Here is a 23,135-nt window from a genome sequence, read left to right as displayed (position 1 = left end):
GGGTGCATCAAGTCCTACTCGACTAGATAATGGAGTATTTGCCAAACAATATTGGTATGTACTCAATAATTGTCTTGAGATTACCCAATACCTAGAGTAAGTAAAAACATATTTATGTCAAAACAGGCACTTGCATTATATGCCTAATTTCCATTTATACCCATTACTTGACACTATTTACTTTAATTATGCAGGGAGCATAACAACAAATTGAAAGACGAATGTGTCAATAACATTGATGATGTGCACGAAAGTCAATTTCTCAGATGGTTCAAGGAGCGCATAAGTGTCTTGGTGGTAACTACGGTGGGCCAAACTTAGGTCCCATTTACTTTAGCATACAACTTGGGTGCTTTAAATTATCTAACATTTGTTGATTTTAAACAGATTAGGCAACTGTATAATTCAAACCCCGAAGAGTTGTATGATGATTTGTACGTGCTAGCATGTGGACCTGACCCATGGGTTGCATCATATACTGGTTACATTATGAATGGAACCAAGTTCTACACAAAGCAGCGTGAAGAACATCGTCTTACACAAAACAGTGGTGTGCTTGTGGTTACTTGTGTGATTCACATAATATGATCTATTTTCAAGCAGACTATTCACGCATTTGGTCTGTAGTGCTTATGGTTACCATGGGATTGACATAATCCATCTATTATTTTCGATAGGGAAGTTGTTGTTCAAATTCATATGCTAGTTAACCAAGCGTCCAGCAAATGATCGATGCCATCAACGTACGTATAAAAGAAAATTTATCATAGAAGTTGAAATGATTTTGGATCCTGCTGGGTGGCATATATTTCTCTACAACAAATGTGAGTTTTGTTTGCATCTATTTTGGCTGGAAATAATGTATAAAATGGTCACAATCGGCCAATTGTGGCCATTTGCTATTGTCACTAGTTGGCCCCTTAATTTTAGTCCCAATCGCCACTTTTTCCAGCCAATCAGCTTTTTCTAACCATTGAGTTCATCCTGAATAACCTACCATATGGTCAAAAATGAAGGCAACAAAATATCAAAAATAATCTTTTCCTAAGGATAACGTTGCCGCAATTAATCATTACTAGCTAGAAATTACTTTTACACACTGGAAGGCAATCATGCAATTTTTTTTTCCTAAAAGATTCAGCAGTAGAGTCAACACACTTCTAGAATCATACAAGAATTGAACACTATTTGAAGCCAGGAGAACTAAATATAAAACTCCAAGATTTTAAGAAGTAAGAGGATAATTGACAATGAATAATTAGAAAATGTAGATTTATCAGAGTACATGGCAAATCAAAATTCATATATTCAATCCCAAATTCCAGATCGAAGAAATTCTTGAACATATTTATGAGTTCTCGAAGTACATGGAAATACATATTTTGGAGAAGTTGTGTAACTTAACCAACAAGTTGTGCCAACTTAGAGTTTGGAGCTATTGAGATAGAGACCAACTCAAATACACAAATGAGAAAAATTTGATAAAAAAATGGTAAAGATACTTTAGTTCCTTCTCTCTGCTCTATACTTCCATGACTACCTTCCCTTTCTTTTCCATTTATCATTTCTAGCTGGACGTTTCTTTTCTTCTATCTCTTGAACTTTGCATTTCCTGCAAACAGTTCCAGCATGAACAAAAAGAGCAACACTGACAACATGGCAAAATTAAATCTTCATTTTAAAAAGATTTAATTAACTATTTAACTATAACTCATATCAAATATAAACATTAATGAATACATTTAAGACATATGCATAATACTTCCAATCAATAAGTTTTCTAAGATAGCCAATGCATTTTCTCTAATACTTTAACCAAAGCCACATTACCCATTATCCTAGCGTATCAAATTTTACATAGAAAAACTCCTCCATTATAATACTAGGTTGAAAGAAATTAGAATCTTTATAGCATGCCCAAACTTAATTAACAAAAAAGAATAAAAAGAACAAAAATTACAACATGCCTAAGAATTAATTTTTCTAACTAGTAAATGTTACTCACACTCGTGCATAGGATTGAATACAGGGCTCACTATTGGATTCAATCCTATGAAATTCATTATTGGATTAAAAGACCATTGTCAAAAATATAAGAAAAATAGTTAAAGCAACCCTTCAACAAGGCATATCCAATACCTTATCAATGCAGACCAAACTATACCTTATTAATGCATACCAAACTAGCTTAGACATATTTAACACTAAAGTCTTGGGGCAACCTACAAAAACATATAGTCACGCATCCTGAAATGTGCTAACGCAGATAAGAAATTGCAGGCACAGACAGTATATATTTAATAAGCATATAATTCTACATACCACTTTTATTATCTCCACCACCAACTATTACCAGTTTTCATCAATGTTTATTACAGTATGCCCAGATCTAGCAATCACTAAATCACCTTGGATTTGTGGTTAATTGGGACCATTCCATTTGCATGTATAGTGGAGCTTCTCAGACTATAATACTAGGAAACGAAAAAAATGCCTGGGCAAGGAATAAAAGTTCAGGCAAACGCTAAGTAGAAGCCCAAACTATAGTATAATTTTCAACTTTCCAAAATGTTGGCACTATGCATGTGCTTTTTGTGTTGTTTGTGTGAGTGTTAGTCCATGTGTGTTATTCACTTGTGTCGGTAGGTGACACATTCTAACAATCAGGGAACCAAGTTTTATTCTTCTAGTAATGTGAAGGATGCATTTTACCCTAGCGATCCACTTCTTGGCATAGAATTGAAGCAGGATTAATATTTTTTTTATCCCAAAAGTGATCCATATATACAATACAAAAGAAAATGTGCAAAGAGATTCTTCTATACAAACACTTACAGTCTGCAAGATCCTCATGTCCACACCCTGGCCAGTTGGTAAGATCCTTTTGTCCGAATCACAAAAACAAATTGAAATCAAAATGCAAAAGAGAAAAAGAAGAAAGAGGGAGGGAGTGTGTGTACCCACATCTTGGCATTGCTAAATGAGGTATCCAAGAGCTTGCAAAAAGCTTGGCCCTTTTGAAAAAGTCTACAATCTACCCTATCTCTCTTGCCCTTTCTAAGAAAAATCTAGTGGACTCACCTCCAATCCTCTTCTTGTAACAGAAACTATAAACCCTAATTTTTAACCACCAAAAATTTCAAACACGAAATTTCAACCATATGTAAAATCAAACTTCAAATCTCAACAGCCACCACAAGAGATTTAAGTTTTAAAGCATTAAAAATGAAATCGAGAGAGGGAGAGTTAGAGAAACAGAAGGTGAGAGGGAGAGAGCTTACTAGACATTAGTTGTGCGACGATGGGGCAGCGACTCATCGGCTAGACAAAGTGAGTGGAACAAGTGTGAGGTGGCGACAGGTAGGGGATGAGGCAGCAGAAAACTCCCATAGAAGAAAAAGAGTATTGGACTAGTGAAGATAAAAGGGGAAAGAGAGAGAGAGAGAGAGAGAGAGAGAGAGAGAGAGAGAGAGAGAGAGAAGAAGAAGAAGAAGAAGAAGAAGAAAGACTAAAGAGAGCTCAGTTAAGTTAATTTAAATCGTTATCTGTTGCAGTGAAAATAGTCACCACAAAAATGATTCGCTACCCGAGCAAGTTTTAGTGGCTTCCTAGTGTTACCGTAAAAACTAATAATCGCGGCAACAAGTTTCAGTGATTATAATCTCACTGCAACATTCATGAATTCCATATCTTTTACGGCGATATTTGTAATGGCAACAAAAAGTTGCTGCAAAAATTCAAAATATGTGGCAACTTTTGCATCTTAGCGGAAAGAAAGTACGGCTATCGAAAATGAATTTAGCCGCAAATGACACTTTTTCTTGTAGAATTTCTTGCAATTACTGTTTGTTAAATTAAATTATGTTGGCTCTATTCTAATTAATGAGTACTGGGGATCGGCTGTATGCTATTGCATGGATTTATGTATAGTACATCGGTTTCTGCAGGGAATCGGGTGAAATAATACAAACCCTGAAAACCCAATTTGTCAACACGTTTTTAAAATTAGCAAAATTTGTTTCATTGTTTGAGATTTATTATATACGTCATATTATATTAATAACATGTAAAAATATGTTATATATATTTATATAGAATATAGAATATTGGTTATAATTAAGGAAGAATATACATACACTACAACAAATATGGCTTTTAGTGACAGATTATAAATAGTGACGGTTTCCAAACTGTCACTAAAACGTATTTACTGTGACGGTTTGTGAGAACTGTCACTAAATGTTGGGCAAGAATTTTAAAACGTTCGGACGTTTCACATAATACGTTCGCACGTCACAGTAACGTTCGAATGTTATGTATATTTACGTGCGAACGTAAAAAATTTAGCTCGAACATTCGAACGTTTTAACTAATTACGTGCGAACGTTAATATATTAGCGCCAATGTTCGAACGTTAATGTGATAAAGTTCGAACGTTATATGTTAAATTATATAAATTAACCATAATATATATTTTTTTAATAGTAAGGTTGAGTAACGTTATATTAAAAAAAAATTTAGAGTAGAAATTAAGCTACACAATACATACATTAAATATTTGTGTCCATTACATATGTCGAAAATAAAAAATAAAATATGATAAATTTTTATAAATCACTTTCAGAACTGCTGGTTTACAAACATTCGAAACTCCTCAGTCAATGTCTTAACCTTATTGTTTAGCACATCTACATGATGTGCAAGATGTGCGACAGCCTGATCTATATGTGCAATCTGTCTATCGATCTGTCGGTCTATATGCGCCTTCATATCTGTCATCATTGCATCAACCCAAGCAGGTCGCACATCCCCAGCAGATGTAACTCCCGGCTGCTAACTAGTACTCGCCGACGGGCGAGCAACATCGGCCCCAGACTCAGTCTGGGGAACAAGATCTGGCGTAGGACCAGACTGACGCCGAGCTGAGCCTCTCCCCTGTCCAATGCTCCGGCGGTGTGTGGTTATGTCGATGGGGCTCATCTGATTTATCACCATCTCCTCCGCCTGGAGTGGCACTCCCCGGGCTAGTAATAAGATGCTGATGATGACTCCGTACGGGAGATTATCCGTGATAACGATGCTGGCCTCGTAACGGATTTGCTCAAATATAACAAGGGGCAAGTCAATGGGCTCACCACGTGCCAAGCAAATCAGGAACTGTGCACGAACCCGACTGAATGTGCTCTTATGTGCCACCGGGTCTACATTTGTTACAACAAAAATGTGCAACATGCAAAAGAAAGGCAGCAGCTGATTCTGGCTGAAGGAGTTCGGCCTATCGAGCTTCGTGCGGTCCGTGCCAGTGAGGATGTAGAAATCCTGGTCCCGCTCATCGTCACCAACCTCAGCAGCAATAGGATCGCCCTCGGGTCGATCTTCTTCATGACTGGGCATAAACTCAACAGGGCCCGAAGATGAAGCCAAAGCGGCTGGATCTGCCTCGAATATGCCCCGGGAAAATGCGGCTGCTATGTCACCAGCCTGAGCAGCTATCGACTCAAGTAGTATACGCGGAATCTGGAGTAAGTCGGCGAGAACATCCGCTGAGAACTGAAACTGTACACTGCGTACACTGAGAGTATGGGATGATGCATCGTTAGGCATGGTGGCCATCCCAATGTAAAACTCTCGAACCATTGTGGGGTAAATCTTTCCCCTCAATGTGCATATGGGGCCCCAGCCTCTGGTAACGAAGATGTCTCTCAACGTCTTCTGCTCCCAGCTAAGCTCATCAAACTCATTAATGAGGATTGCGGCCTCCACCCCTCCCTCGCTTCCTTGTCTTCATATACTAAGCCATATTCTGAAAATTAAAAAAAATATATAAGTTATAATATTTAAAAAAAATAATTAGAATCACAGATACATACGTATTATGACATATATGGATTATACAGAAAATTAAAATATCATCCTTATAAATTTACATAATTTTGCCAGTAAAATTTTTAAATAATTTCACTTTTTCAATATCTAAAATAATAATAATAAAAAGAAAAAATATAAAAATATTTTAATAGGAAACGTTCGAACGTTATTGAAAGTACGTTCGCACGTTAAAATTAAAAATGTCACGTGCTAATTTACAAAGATGATACGTTCGGACGTTTTTATCGAACGTGTCATTCAAACGTTCGCTAAAAATGTACGAATGAGTTCATTACGTCCGAACGTATTATATAAACGTTCAGACGTAATGAATTTGAACCGTCATACATTCAGACGTTCTTACTAGCCGAAGAAGACCAACGGTTTACATTCGAACATTTTATCTAACGTTCTGTTAAAGCGTTGGATAAAAATGTTTGCACGTAAAAATAATACATTTGCACGTTACAATATAACGTGCGAACGTAAAGAATACTAAATGTCACACGTTCGGGCGTTGTGTCGTGACGTCCGAACGTTACGACACGGAATCACTGAGTCGACTCAGCCATTACCGAAAGCTTCTAAACGCATGTTTCGAAGCCACAAACAACCAAAATAAGCATCTACTAACAGTGGGGAATGTTTCTACGGTCCTATTTTATCAATTTACTATGAATGGTGGCCGAAAATGCAAGTGTTATAACCTGCCTACGGTGGGTTTCGAATTTTTGAAACCCACCGATTAAAATGGTACTAAATAGAAGACGGAGAGGACACATTACCTTTTAGTGACGGTTGCGGTGGCGGATGGCGACGGTTGCGGCGGCGTGTGTGGCAGAGAGGAAGAGAGAGTTTGAGTTTTCGTACAAGTTATGGCCTAGAAACCGTCGTGTCTGGCTTTATATACAGTTAACGTTCGAACATTCATTAATTAACGTTCGAACGTTTTATCTACATGCGAACGTTATATATTATACATTCGGACTTAGAATCATACGTGCAAACGTATAACTTGTACATTTGAACGTTATGTTAACATGCGAATGTATAACGTATAAGTTCGGACGTTAATCAACACGTCCGAACGTTTTAATTATAACATTCGAACGTTTTTACACTATATATTATATTATATATATTATATAATATATTAATATAATATATATTATATTATCTATATATTACTATATAATATGATATATTATATAATATATAGTGTTAATAGTGTATATATTATATAATGTATAATATTATATACGTATAATATACGTATATTATATAGTATATAGTGTTAATAGTGTATATAGTGTATACTATATAGTGTTATATAGTATGTAGTGTTAATACGTATATAGTGTTATATACGTATTATTGAAACCTATATTATATAGTGTATAGTATTATAGTATATACTATTATATACGTATATTATATACGTATTATATACTATATATAGATATAATATATATATATATATGTATGTTATTATATATTATATTATATATACTATATATTATATAATATCTAGTGTATACTTATATAATAATTATATAATGTTATTGTATATATTATTGTAATAATATTAATATATATTATATACTATTTAATATGTTAATATATATAGTATATATTATATAGTAGTATATAATGTTAATATATATAGTATATATTATATAGTAGTATATAGAGTTATTTATATATCCAATACTATAGTTAATATACTATAGTATCTATATAATAACTATAGTATGTACTATATAGTAATATATAGTATATAATATATATAGTATATACATATAAAGTATATGTATAGTATGATATATGTATATATATAAAGTATATGTATAGTATACTATATATTACACTATATTTGTAGTATATATACTATATTATATACAAGTAGTATATATAACATAGTACTAGTAGTATATTATATCTATAATATATTTACTATATAATATATTATACTATATTATATAGTTATTATATATAGATAACATACTATATAATACTTATACTATATTATAGACTATAATATAGATAATATATTATATAATACTTATACTATATTATCTAATAACTATATTACTTTAATATAGTTATTAGATATACTATATTAAAGTACTATTATACTACGATAATATACAATTTTTCCTATATAATATATTATAATATACTTGTTATAACTATAATATATAATATACTTATTATATTATAGTTATAATATAATATATATTTTATATTATTAGTTAATATAAAGTTATAATATATATATAGTACGTTCTTATATAATACTTATGTTATATATATTATAATCGGTACAAATTATATATTAATTAATATTGTATAATTTATAATTTAATATATAAATATATTATGAGGAATATACTAAATTCTAATATGTAAATAATAATATTTATGTTCGAACCTTCATGTGAAACGTTCAGACGTTATAATAAATTCGGAGGGAAATTTCCTGCTGAAACCAAATTTTCACAGTACGTTCTAACGTACTATATAAACATTCGAATGTTATTGACAAATACGTAGGATGGAGAATCATACGTGTGAACATAATGTATAATTGCTGGGCGGGATAATTATAAGTTCGAACGTTACTGCTTAAACGTTCGCATGTAAAATGAAATGTTCGAACATTCATTAATGAACGTCCGAACGTTAATTGCATAACAAGCAGAATATAAAACTTTCACGCACGGGAAAGCAGATTCATTTCTGCTTTCCTCCGTGCGTGTTAGAGTGAGAGACAGAGAGAGTTTTAGAGAGAGGGAGTTGAGAAGTGGAAACGTTTGGAGAGACAGAGAGAGTTTTAGAGAGAGGAAGAGAAGAAGTGGAGGGTTATAGTGAGAGAGAGTTTGCAAAGGTATAGTTTTAAGCATTAAGGTAAAAAAAAATTTCTCATTTTTTATTTGTAATTTACATGATAATTATCAATGTTTTTTTTATATATATTTAACTAACTAGTATTGTGTATTTTTTTGAAAGATCATTTGTTGTGAATTGTTGAAAAGTTGTGATTTTTGAAGAGGAATTTCTTTAAAGCACAAGGTATATATACTAAACTCTATTGTTACATTTTATTGTGGATTTAATTTGTGATATGGATTGTGTTGTTTGGATGAATTAAAATGAAAAATTATTGTTATTGAATATGTTTATTCTTAATGTGATAATGTTTTAGTATAGTATATGTTTTTGAATAATAATTATTTGTAAATTTATGTGTCTATTTTAGTAATTTGTTGTGATAAAAGAATATATATAACAATTTCGATAAAAAATAAATAGTTTGATTATTTGTGTAAAAATAAAAATAAATAGTATATAATTTATAATAACGATAATTATAAATTATAATATTACGATTAAAACTATTATCTATATATTACTAATATAATAAATTATCATATATTACTAAGTGTCAATTATAAGGCATAACTATATAGTATATATAAAAATTCGTATTACTAAAATTATAATATAAATAAGTCTTATAAAATAATAATTCCTAAAAATCTAATAGCTCAATAATAATAAATATTTTATCTAATAATATATAGTATAGTGTTATTAGTATCAATCCACAATAATAATTATCATGTAATGTATAGTATTATAAAAGGATTAATAAGAAATAGATAAGTAATTATAATAATAATTACTTATTTAATAATAAAAATTATTATAATAGTTATAATAATTTTGGCAATAATAGTAATAATTATATAATAACTTATAACAATTAAGTGTTATCAATATATAGTATAACTAGTAATTATAATCTAATTTACTATATATTATATTAAATACGAAATAAATAAGTAAAAATTGTTATTTTATGCTATATAATAACAAATAAAATATAAGTGTTATCAGTAACTTATAATAGTAATAATAAGATATTTTATAGTAGTGTTATATATTATATAGCTGATAATAAGTATAATTTGTTATTAGGAATTATATAAGTCTACAAATAATTTCTAAGTGTTATCAATCATTAATAATATAAATATTATTAGTACATTGGGATAATTCAAACAATGTGCGCTAATTTATTTGTAGACTTTTTTGTTAGATATTGTATAACATTGCATAAATAACCTTAGATCTGTTTGGAAATTAGTGTACATTTAGGTGCACATCAATTCCTGAATTGTCCAGTGTGGACAATTTGAGATTATATTATCTGTATTGCACATAAACGTTATTCCTACTTTGAACGTTTAGTATGAAGTTTAGGTGTCTTCCTCATTTGTTCTTCGGGGTATACTATTCTTAGGGTCATAATCCCTATATGTGAACATGTATACTTAGAGAACTATAGGGAAGTGCTGCCGAAATTTTTACTAACGTTCAAAGTAGTAGAGTGACGAGACTTGTGCAATATGGAGAATATAATCTCGAATGGGATAGGACCAACTACCTTGAGAAAGAGTACTTTGAACATGATGTATCATGACATGCATGTGTATTTAACTTTTATACGTGTTACTAAAAAATTAGATGTTTTTAGAAATGGATAAAAGTTGGATGCGTCTACGCGATAGACTTGGAAAAGATTACATACCCTATGCGCGTGGAGTCAGGGCCTTAATTGATTTTGCAAAGGCCTCTGCTGATAGTCGTGGTTACATTAAGTGTCCATGTCGAGGTTGTAAAAATTTGTGTGCAATAGGATTGGATGAAGCTGAAAGTCATATATTTGTGAATGGTATGGATTTGGGGTATACTTGATGGGTACTGCATGGTGAGCCGTATGCTGAATCAGCGGATGACTTATTCAGTCAGCAGGAAAATTTGCGGCACGTGGATGATGATTATGAGCGAGATGAGATGGAGGAGATGTTGAGTGACATTGGAGCTGAGATGTTTATGGATGAGGTTGACGACAATGGCTCATGTGGGCGACGGAATGATTCAGATAATTTTCCAGAAATGTGGGAAGATGCAAAGCGCGAGCTTTATCTAGGTTGTACAAAATATTCTAAAATGTCGTTTATTGTGTGGTTGCTTCACATAAAATCATTGTGTGGAATGTCAACCAAAGCAATTAACATGGTATTAGACTTATTTAATGAAGTGCTTCCCGAAGGATCTGCATTGCTGAAGAACTTTTATGAAGCGAAACAGTTGAGAAAGGGATTAGGGTTTGAGTATAAGTCCATACATGCGTGCAAGAATGATTGTGTTTTATTTTGGAATGAGAACGAGGAGAAACAAGCATGTCCTGTATGCGGAGAGTCAAGGTGGAAGGATAAGAAAAGCATGCCGGTTAAAGTATTGCGATATTTCCTATTGAAACCCCGTTTGCAAAGATTATACATGTGTAAGAAAATAGCTCACGATATGAAGTGGCACAAAGAGAAAAGAGTTCAAAATGATGGATTTATGAGGCACCCTGTTGACTCACTTGCGTGGCAATCTTTCGATAATCAGTATCCAGAGTTTGGGATAGAAGCAAGGAACGTGCGTCTCAGACTCACAACTAATGGATTCAGCCCTTTTGGAAATATGAGTACAAGTTATAGCACTTTGCCTGTAGTGTTGATTCCGTACAACCTTCCACCATGGAGGTGCATGAAGGCGCCCAACCTTTTGTTAACTTTGCTTATCCCCGGCCCGAGATCACCTGGGAATGACATTGACGTATATTTGCAGCCGTTGATTGAAGAGTTGAAAGAGTTATGGGAAGCAGGCGTCAGAACTTATGATGCATCCACATCAACAACTTTTCAGATGCATGCTGCAGTAATGTGGACGATAAATGACTTTCCGGCATATGGGAATCTTTCCGACTGGAGTACTAAAGGAAAGTTAGCGTGTCCGACGTGTAATAAAAAAACTACTAGTGAGTGATTAAAATATTCTCAAAAGTTGTGTTTCATGGGTCATCAACGTTATCTACCAACAAATCATGCATGGAGAACAGAATCCGCTAAGTTTGATGGACGAGTAGAAGATAGAATTGCCCAAATGAGTTGTCTGGGGAAGAGATCCTGGAACAATTGATACATGTGGCAGTGAACAATTTTGGCAAAGGTCGGGAAAGAACAAGAGAAAACGAGGCGTAGCAGAATTGAATTGGACAAAGCGTAGTATTTTTTTTGAGTTGCCGTATTGGTCGTCCTGCATGTTGCGACATAGTTTGGATGTAATGCATATTGAGAAGAATATTTGTGATAATATACTGGGTACATTGATGAGCATCCATAAAAAGATGAAAGATACGATTAAGACAAGGAAAGATCTTGAGAGAATGAGAATTAAACATAATTTGCATTTACTAGTGGAAGGTGAGAGGGTAGTCATGCCGCATGCATGTTTTACAATGACAAGGGAGGAGAGGATGGACTTCTGCAAATGGTTGCAAGGTGTGAAGTTGCCAGATGGTTATGCTTCAAATATCAGTAGATGCGTAAGCCATGATGACTGAAAAATTGGTGGATTGAAAAGTCATGACTGTCACATATTTTTGTAGAAGTTATTACCGATGGGAATTCATGGGAAGCTAACATCTGCTGTACATGTTGCCATAACTAAACTGTGTATGTTTTTTAAGGATTTGTGTGCTGGGGTAGTGAAGCGAGATATGCTGCAAAAACTGGAAAAGACATTGCTACTATACTATGTAAATTTGAGCAAATCTTTCCACCGTCATTTTTTGATGTCACAGTCCATTTAGCAATACATTTACCCCGGGAGATCATGTTGGGTGGACCGGTACAGTTCCGTTGGATGTATCCAGTTGAAAGATATCCAGTTCAAAATTATACTATCATCTATTAGTTGATGCATCTGCTCGTTGCGATCGTGGCTATACATGCGGCATCTCACTTGAGAAAAATCGAAGGCATGGTAAACTGAAAATCACAATTCCTGATAATTCCACTGGAGAAGTGAATGATAGTGCAGCAGCGCTTTCCTCCTATATTGGCACAGTAGTTCGAGCTTACACTCCATTTTATGTGCGCTTCTGGGGAGATGTGCCGAATGAGATTAAGGAACACATTCGGAGTCGTGTGCTGGTGAGTTTACTTATTATATCATTTTTTTCACCGTCATTAGTTTATCATATTTTTAACGTAATTAATTTATAATTAGGATGAATTTGACCTCGACTTTGGTCGTAGCGAGGATTTGAGAACTGTGAATGAGTTAATGGCTACACTATTCCGATGTCACAAGGGACGATGTCACGACCATTTCAAGAAATTTGAGACGTTTGAAGAGGTTGCACAGTGCCCTTTCCAGCAGATGAAATTAGACGACTAGATAAAGTGTTGTGATCTTTTTACCTCTCCAGAATATCAGGTATTCTAGATTTATTTTCTATAATTATTTACATTTATATTTGTTGTTTATATTATATGTATGTACATATATTACAATTAACGGTGAGAATTATTTTTGTAGCACTTAATTTCTACAAATGCAAATAATAGATCTGCTATGACTATTCACCATCGTGCTAGTTCAAGATCATTCCATCGTCTTGCTGAAAAAATGGTAATTAATAAACGCAATAATTCATATTTTTTCTTATTATTCTTTTATATAAGTACTAACACTGTCTTTTTCAAATTGCTAATGTCATTTTCTTAGAAATGTGATGATCCTGAAAACTTTTCCCTCATTCATGTCTATGCTGCTACTCACACTAATGAGCATAGTGAGTGGATGGATCCTGCAGCTGCAATTAATTATGTAAGCGGTGTTCCTTTTGTTAAATAAATTATGTAACATGTGATTAAATTATTTTTTATTTGTATTTCTTTTAATATGTTACTTATTGTGTGTTTTGATCTTTCAAACTGCAGGGAAAAATGATGGAGATGTAGTCAGCTTCTGGGGATTCCTCTCCTAGTGACTTGGACATTTTTTCACAGGTGCTTGGGCCTAACTCTAGTATGGCAAGAGGTTTGGAACGATCTTTCAAGCATTCTGGTTCATCTTCCTCAACCTCATCGACATCACAAATTAATAATCTTATCAAAGATTTAGAAGCTGCACGACGCGAGAATGAGTATATGAGGTCTAGACAGCAAGAGTTGGAGTCTCTCTTAGAGCGATAGTCTCATTTAGAGACGCGTTTGCAAGACCAACAAAGAGACCAAGAGGAAAGAATCCGTAGTTAGGTCCAAGAGCAAGTGCAGCGGGAGATGATGCTGCAAATGGAGCGTGTTATGTCATTGCAACAGAATTGTGCTGGGCGAGGAAAGAAAAAGAAATGAATTTTATTTGTGTATTACGTTTTTAACATCTAATTTGAAAACAGTTTCAAACAATGTTGGTTGTGAAATATGTACTGTAATATGAAACAATTGCTTTGTTTATTAAGTGGATGAGTTTAGCATTTCTGATATGTACGTTTGAATGTAAATAAAATACGTTTCAACAGTATTACATGTTCGAAAATACATTCGAACGTAATCATACAAAATAGTAACAAAATGTTCGAACGTTTAAACCCAAGTTAAAAAAACGTTCGAATGTCAAAAAAGTTTAATGTTCCAAACATCTGAACGTACACTTTACGTTCGAACTCTACTCTCTTAACATTTAAATTAACGTCCAAACGTTATGATACAAACGTTCGGACATTATTTCCTTTTCGTTGGATTCGAGATTCGAGCATAACGTTTGCACGTATAAACGTTCGAACGTTTACATTGTATGTCCGAACTATAATCAACAAACGTTACCTTTTCTTGTTCGGATGTCAGCTCGTCTTTTTTACGTTTGAACGTAATATTTTAAGTTCGAATGTTATTTTCTGTGACAGATTCTAACCGTCACAGAAAATAATACATTCGAACGTTATTTCAAACGGCACATCCCCAACCGTCACTAAAAATATTTTTAGTGACGCTTGTACAGTAAACTGTCACTAAATGTAATCCGTGAAGCACATTACGTGACAATGGTGGTGACGGTCAGAAACCGTCACCAAATATTTCGTGATGTTTCTTCCATTTCTTGTGACAATTTCATCTATCACTAAAACCTATTTTTATTGTAGTGATAAACGGGCGAGCTCGAGCTTAATGAATATTTCATGAGTATAATCGAACTAAGCTCGACGGCCATAACTTGCTCAAACTAAGGTCAATTATTACAATAGCATACATCCGGTCTTATTCATTTGATTTTAGAATCTACGAGCGGTTGGATTTATTTTGATTAATTTGATTTAAGTACGTACATATGATAAGATTAGCGCACTGAAGACTTCATGATTTAGTATATACAAGCTAGCTATCTAATTACTACTGCAAGATATTATATGTATTAATCTTTGATAAAATTGGATAATTTATATGATATAACCACTTGCAATATGTGGACCATGCACGATGATTTTTCTTAATCTTAATCATAGAAGTGAAGGCTTCCAATCAATATATTAGTAGGTATCCTTAATAACCTAACAGAAACAATGCTTGAAATTAAATTTTTTTGAAAAATGTTATCGGTAGAAATGTTCTCACAATCTCTATATAGTAGCAAAGCTGCTAATTATGAGATATATATATATATATAGAGTGAATTAATATGAAGGCAAGCTGCAGGTGTGGGCTCCTTTGACCGGCCCATCATGAGTAAAATCAGTTTAGACTCATGAATGATCTAATTAATAACATTGAGAGAATAATCAGAATAATTTAGAGATCGAGAGTTTACTCAAGGTTGAGAAGATTGTACTGAAGGATCAATTGCATAAATTCACAGAGAAGATTGTCAATATATATATGATGAAAGCTGAAAGGCCGCATGAGTCTCAAGGTGGTCCAATTATTCTAATTCATGGTCGATTGATGACTATGTTTTAATTTCTAAATGAAGATTCACACATATATGTTTTCCCGAGTACGTAAAAATATCGACAGTGTCATCAGCTGCTTCACAATATTTCTAGTGCAACTGTGCATGCGAAAAATACAGGGAATTCCTTATTATATTAGGGTTTTGGTCCCGGGGGTGCCTGTGGAGGCGGGGGTGGTGGCTCAGGGGGTCGCTGTTGCATTAGTTTTGCCAAGTCAAATGGTTTGACTTTCATTCGTTTTACAGTGACGGCCCCAGATAATTCGTTCCCATCGCTTGCATGTATTGACCTCCCTAACTTCTCACCTGAAAATTCCAAAACGGACCAAAACCACAACATATACCTTCATGATCCAAACAAGAAGATAATAAAGAAGAGGTTATAAACATGAAAGTGCACTACGTAACTTTAATTTCACTATAATTTTGGGTTACGAGGCTATTCCGCCATCCATTCATGTTGCTACAAATTTCAAAAAACATCGTACAACTCATCAATGAGCTGGAGAATTCTTGGTGGATATTGATCAGGGAATGATGTGGTTGATTAAAGTGTTTGTCTCCGTATAGGTACGCTAGTTGTTCATTGGTCGAATGGTCAGGACCGGCCAATCTAATTGTGCATATTGGGGCCTAAGGCTTCGAAGTTATTTGAATCCAGCTACCGATCATGTACCAGAATAATAAATAGATCATCAGGATTAAGCTTTCTTTTAATTTTTGTCCAAACTGAAAGGATTTTTTTTTTTTTTTTCCCTAAGCAACCTGATCAAAGGATTTCAAGTGAGAAGGAAATAGAGAAATAAAATGAATCATATAAAATTTATGGTCATCGGTACAAATATTTTGGGCAACACTAAATAAGTAATAAATGTTATAGAACCAATTTCATGTATCTATATGATCTCTCAAGTTCTGGACAATAAGTATAATAGAAAATATATGATTTGGGGTCTCTAATTTTCGTTTCCAAGATATGTTTGGTGTGCGGTGTGTATCATCAGTATTAAAGAGTACGAAGACCAGGTGAAAGAAAAAGCTGGCTCTCTAACTCTCCCTCTCCCTGAAATTTCTATCATTCACACACTGAGTCACAGACATACATGCATACTCAAAACAAATAACGTACACCAAGGTGAAGCCACAGTCTAAATATATAGATATATACATGTCAAAAATGTCAAACAATTCAGGTTTTAAAGAAGGATGTGCTAATTTTACCTGTGAAAAACAAGCTCCAAGCAAGAAACAGGGTGGTAAGTACAAGAAAACCAAGAAGGTTGTGTCTCTTCACCCCAAACCTCATATTGCCTTGCGGAAGAGTCATCCTTGAATACCACTATATATATAAATGTGGGGGTCTATATTGTGCATTTATTGTTGCGCAGTTTCAAACTTTCAAACCGTGGATATTCCATATATAATATATAGTCCTTTTCCTTTACTTGGTCAAATTAAGTTAGGTCGCGAACTTAGAAAAATGATCTCGGTGGAATGGTCATGAGTACTACGTTATATATCAATGTAACCTTGAATTAGTCTTACGTACGTAGCTAGTTGTGTTGAAATTAAGTGCAAGGTGGAAATCTAGTGACGAGGCCAATCGCGATGGGATGACATGAGTCCCTGGCCATCGGGATGCATGCAGGGATGAATACGTAGGTATTTATGTTTATTTATTTCTATTTGAATAACCCAACGTATTAATACATCCATGCATTTATAATTAATTAACCACGTAGGCATCAGCAAAAGCATAATATCAAAAGCATTAAAAAAAATAAAAATAAAAACACAATATTTTGTTGAAGAAGTAAAATATGTTAAAAGATAACTCTTCAAGTGGAAGACATTACAATACCATATATATATGTACGTAGACTCAAACATCATATCGTAGTGATCTCCGCAAAAGACCAATTAATGGATGTTAATTATATATATACAGGAGTACCATATATTTATAACTCTATACAATATAGCAGACTTAGAACTCTAGATGCATGTCTTCTATAGCATATTATTTCAAACGAACTCATCCAGTCTGCTGCTACTCTAATAGCACTGATCGAAGAACGACTCACCATCAACAATCAAAGTAATCCAATTACGAGATATTGATCTGGGAAACAATATCGATCAGTAATGGTACTGATCATCTGTGTCAAAAGAGAGAAACTCAACTTTGTTTGGATTCCAAAATCATCTCAACTAATCTCAACTAATCTCATCTAATCATTACAACTTTTCTAAATTTTTAAACAAAATATAATAAATAATTCAATTTTTTTAAATCTTAACATAAAATAATATTAAAAAATTATATTCTAATATATAATATTCTATTCATTTTCAACTCTCATCTCAATTCAACTCATTATCCAAACGGCCTCCCAAGGAACTTAATCTCATATACAGTTTCCTCTCCTGATAAAATCTCTAGGAATTATGAAAATAATGTCCATCAACCCAAAATAAAAATGGTGCAAAAAGATAATATTTATTTAGTTGGGGATAAATTACAAAAGGTCATTTATGAATTAGTCTGAAATAAGAATCCTGAGAATTGCAAATTCGATTGACCCAATGGTCGCATGTGTCTTGTGCGAATTTAAAATCCTCAACTCGATCGATCTAACTACCAATCAAAGTGTCTAGCAAAATTAATATTGTAAATGTCACTTGACCAAACTGCATCTAGCTGAGTCTCTATTTCCACATTTTCCAGTCCGATTTTAACTTGACTCTTGTTAACTTAGTTACAATGAATTGGACTATATATGTTTTGACACTAGATGTATCCACAAAATTATGATAGAAGAAGCTATAACCAGAGAAATTATTGCATATTTATCCAAAGATTATCTCAGTATCTCCCTTGTTGGAAACCATGACCTCTTATACATGCACTTGCGTCCATGACGGTTTCTTCTTGCTATGAGGTTTCCTACTCTCATATTTGGGGGGCTATACTCTTTAATCACATGCAACTTTGGCAAGGAATTCCTTCAATTCTAGCCAATGGATCTATTATGGATATGGTTCGCACTCTTGACCACTTGCAAGCTACAACAAGAAGGGAAAAAGTGGCTCAAAGGTGTAGGGACACCTCTGATACTTAAGTTAAGAGAATTCTCATATATTGATTGTGGAGCACAAAGCAATGTTTGTGTACCTTTTAGAGTGATGGTCGATGAGTATATATAGAGTGGCAATGGGGGCCTCCTTCAGGCCTTGTAACTACATTATCCATTATTTGAAATTAGATTGGGGGCTCAATATTTGAATTTTCCTCATTACTTGCAGCCCATCTTATATGCGGGAAGTTTTCATATCCCTTAGCCATTAAGAGTTTGTTGGGTTCTTATCTTGTCTGTTGCAAAGGCTGTGGTTATGGTTTATAGCTCATATGATGTGTTCATACGGGGCCTATTTATCTAGGCTTGGCCCTTGGGTTGTGTTACAGGCCTAGTGGGTTTAATAGGAAAACCAATCCCTTCTAGTTACCCAGTGAAGTCCTATCATGTGCAGCATGAAGGGACCTGTAATCATAGTGTTGCTTCATGATCTGCGCCTTGTCCTTTCAAATTTCATGTGTCTGGGAGTGAGGGTGTCACTCTGCTTTCGTGCTCCCTTGTTTTCCTTTTTTCCTCACTCGACACATTTTCTTCCTTATTGACTTGACATTTCAAATTGTGTAGTTCGTCTTCCATTCTAACTCTGTCAGTTGTCTTTCTTCCTCTCTAGGGCGCTCCTTTCTCGCTGCATCTTTGTTCCTCACTACCTTCTCATTGTTCTCCTTTGTTTTCTGTATGGCTTCTCATAAATCCTCTAGCTCAAATGTTGCTCGGGGAGGCAGCTCCTCATGACCCCGCAACTATCCTCCCTGAACTGAAGAGGTTGAGGCTAGTCGGCATTCTATCTTCGATAGCCAACAATGGGTAGCAATGACCAAGTGATCCAACTTGGATTTATTGAGGGATCTCTATGGAGTCCTTGGCTCGATGGTCCTAAACTTGCTTGAACCATGCAGGGGAGGGTTAATGTCGGGGGACTAGCCGTTTTTCTAGCCTTGTACTCTGTAATGTCCCTTAAAGGGCTCCGCTTGCCCTTTTGCCTTCCCGTGTTAGATGTGCTAGATTTCTTAAGGCTTGCCCTAGCCTAATTGGTGCCTAATGCTTGGAGGATCTTGATGCCCTGCTACGTTGCTTGGAGGCAAGTTCTTGAGCCCACTATTGATGAGTACCCTGGTTTAACAGCTCATGAGTTTCTCTCTATCCATGGTGTTCAATGTCCAAAGGAAAACCTGTGTAGTTTTTTAGCTCATTTTGGAAGTTGAGTGGCCCAACTTGAGCACCACTATTTCCATGCCAAGGATTGGCAGTAGAAATTTTTCTTTGTTTCAGGTGAGGGTTGGGAATTTCTACCAGGTGAAGCCGATCATCATGAATTTCCAATTCGGGCTTCGTGAAGTCCTATCCTTGATGACCAAGATTTTGAGATTATCCTGTCGGATCGTGAGGAGGCATGTCTTCGTTTGATACATGCTTGTGTAGAGCAAAATGATAGCTTGACTTTAATAGAGGCTCTCTTGGCTCATGCAAATATCAACAAGTTCGTGGTTTCCCCTAGTAGAGTGCATGTATTTGGTTGCCAGTTTTTGGGTGCTCCATTATTGTCTCGAGGGCAAAAGAGGACATCCTCTTCGGCTGTAGGGTGCAAGAAAGGGAACAAAGCTCACGCTAAGTTTCTCCTACTCACACCAAGGTCAATCCTACTGATGAATTGAGCTCTACTAAAGAAGGTCCTCCTTCCTCTTCCTCAGCATTTGGCATAGGAAACTTGGATCCCCCTTGGCATTCTTTAGTTGGCTCCTTTGAGGCCATCATAGCACAGGCTGAGGCTGACTTAGAATTGGTATGGAGGCTAAGTCTACCTTTTTGCCCTTGTCGACAGGTTGTTACCACCATTTCCCCCTTAAAGGGGGTCGAGCCAAGGTTTCTGGGTCACATGAGGGCGAGATAATTGTGATCCTTGAACCAAATTTCTTGGGGGTTCACTAAGCTATTCTGAGCGGTTCCTCAGTCCCTTTCAACGAATCTGTTGAAATGTTTTTGGCTATGGGTGGCGAAGCACCAATACATGACGTTATGGTTGCCTTATCTACCTCCGTTGTTGCTTTAGCAACCTCCACACGCACACGCGGGGGAGGGGGGGTGATGTTCCCTTGCACAATTCTCCCACTCACCAGCCTTTTGTCGAGATCCCTCTATCTTCAAGCGATCAAGCTCAAGATGATGTTTCAGGCGTTGATGCTCCCCTATCCACTCCTAATCCTCATCGAAGTCTCTCACCACAGCGTGGCATGGGCAAGATCAGTGGATTAATCCCCCATACCAAGTGATCTTTGAAGTCATCAGCCACGCATGGACCTTCGACCTCTCAACCAAGAGTATCTCAGTTGCCCATGTACAAATTGTGAAAAGAGGTCATTCAGGACATGATGTGTAGGATCAGGGATATTCTTTCTCCAATAAGTTGTTTTTCATTGTTTACCCCAACACACCATCATTCATCATTTAGCCTTTTCTTTTAATAATGTGTTTGGCTTCCAAGGGCATGGATCATTTAGCCATTGTTTTGATTGATAGTCAGCTAGACCTAGAGTTGGAGAACAAGTCGATGAGTGCCTTTATCAATCGAGCTCACAAAGTTGTTTTGGCTGCCCTTGCTGAGAGGGAAGAGATGGCAGAAATCTTGTCTCAAATCGAGTCATACTCCCATTCACTTAAGGATCAGGTTACATCCTTTCATGAAGAGGTTGGAGGTCTTCTGCTGTACTTGGAGAGATCTCAGAAGGACGTGAGTCGATGCCATCATGAGGCTAAGGCTCAAGTAGAGGAGTGAGAAGGTCTACTTAGTTAGCTTAGCCGAGTAGAAAAGGATGTAGAAGAGCTCAAGCAAAGAAATGTCGATTATATCTCTCACCTGACTAAATTTGAAGAGGATCGGTAGGTGTTGTCTATCCAACTAAGCATTGCCAAGGCGAGAAGGGTAGAGCTGAAACTCAACTGGCGAAGATGAAGAGAGATCTCAAGAGCCATGATTAGCGTTAATTGGAGTTGAGTGAGGTTTCAGAGTCTTATAAAAGGCAACTATCAGACTTGAAGCTTAAGGTGGGTGAATTAAATGACAAGCTACTGGATTTGCTTGGCTTGAGTTTAGCGGGAGGATACCTCAACCACATAAGTAAGAGTGCATAAGTAAGGATGCCTCTATCATGTAACCTAGGCGAGGAGAGAAACGTTGCCTTGAATTGTTTGCTCTTTCATTGCTGCAAGAGGGAGCGAATTTGCTCAGCCTAAGTTTAGTGGGAGGATACCTCGACCACGTAAGTAAGGGTGAGTATTATTACTCAGCTTAAGTGCAGTGGGAGGATGCCTTGACTTCGTAAGTAAGGGCAAGTGATTACTTGGCTTAAGTATAGCGGGAGGATGCCTCTACCTCATATTTCAGGCAAGGAGAGAAATGTTGCCTCCACTCTTAGCAGATTTACTCAGCTTAAGTTTAGCAAGAGGATACCTCAACCACATAAGCAAGCGTGAGTGTAGTTACTCAATTTAAGTATAGTGGGAGATGCCTAGACCGCATAAGTAAGGGCAAGTGTAGATACTCGTTTTAAAGATGCCTCGACCGTGTAAGTAAAAACGAGTGATTACTCAGCTTAATTGCAATGGAAGGATGTCTCTACTGCGTAATCGAGGCAAAGAGAGAAACGTTGCCTCGAATCATTTCCTCCTTTGTTGCCATGCTAGCAAGGGAAGCATAGGAAATGATCGAATAGGTAAATGTCACAAATTCCACCAAATCTTTTATTTCACTAAAATCATTACAATAAGAGTCATACAAAATACTTCCTTAGATACTTTGCATGCCAAGGATGTAGCAACTCCCTTCCTCTGGCATCCTTGAGATGGTAGGTTCCTTAATGATGGCTAGTTGTCACAACATAGTGCCCCTCCCACCATGGTCCAAGATTTCCTTCTCTGTCGTAGTGTCTCTTATTTCTTTGAGTACCAAATTTGCTATTTTTAAGGATCGTGGCCTAACCCTCTTATTAAAGTACTGCACTGTCTTCCTTCTATTCACGACTACTCTAATTTCTGAGTCAATCCTTTTTTATTTTAGCAAATACAAGTTCTAACACCCTAATGTGCTACATTACCTTTAAATTCTGTATTCTGTGGCTTGATATTCCCATTTCAACAAGTATTACCACTTCACTCCCATACGCTAGTGTGAAGGGTGTTTCTTTGGTCAATGTTTTTGTTGTTGCCCTATATACCCATAAAATCCCAAGAAGTTCCTCTACCCACACTCATTTCTTCTCCCCTAGCCTCTTCTTCAGCATTCCCATT

General features: G+C 35.4%; 2 long non-coding RNA genes across 2 annotated transcripts; both read right to left on the bottom strand.

The window, feature by feature from the left end:
* Positions 1 to 2,781: 2,781 nt before the first annotated feature.
* Positions 2,782 to 3,446, bottom strand: LOC122305589. Its single transcript, XR_006241169.1, has 2 exons — positions 3,282 to 3,446; positions 2,782 to 3,116 (listed from the first exon to the last, which is right to left on the bottom strand). It is a non-coding gene; the product is annotated as an uncharacterized LOC122305589 (long non-coding RNA).
* Positions 3,447 to 15,582: 12,136 nt separating this feature from the next.
* Positions 15,583 to 17,090, bottom strand: LOC122305641. The gene is made up of 2 exons (XR_006241185.1): positions 16,939 to 17,090; positions 15,583 to 16,023 (listed from the first exon to the last, which is right to left on the bottom strand). It is a non-coding gene; the product is annotated as an uncharacterized LOC122305641 (long non-coding RNA).
* Positions 17,091 to 23,135: the final 6,045 nt, after the last annotated feature.

The sequence above is a fragment of the Carya illinoinensis genome, chromosome 3 (genome assembly GCF_018687715.1).
Source record: "Carya illinoinensis cultivar Pawnee chromosome 3, C.illinoinensisPawnee_v1, whole genome shotgun sequence".
Classification (NCBI taxonomy): Eukaryota; Viridiplantae; Streptophyta; class Magnoliopsida; order Fagales; family Juglandaceae; genus Carya; species Carya illinoinensis.
This window is presented reverse-complemented; position numbering and strand designations above follow the sequence as displayed.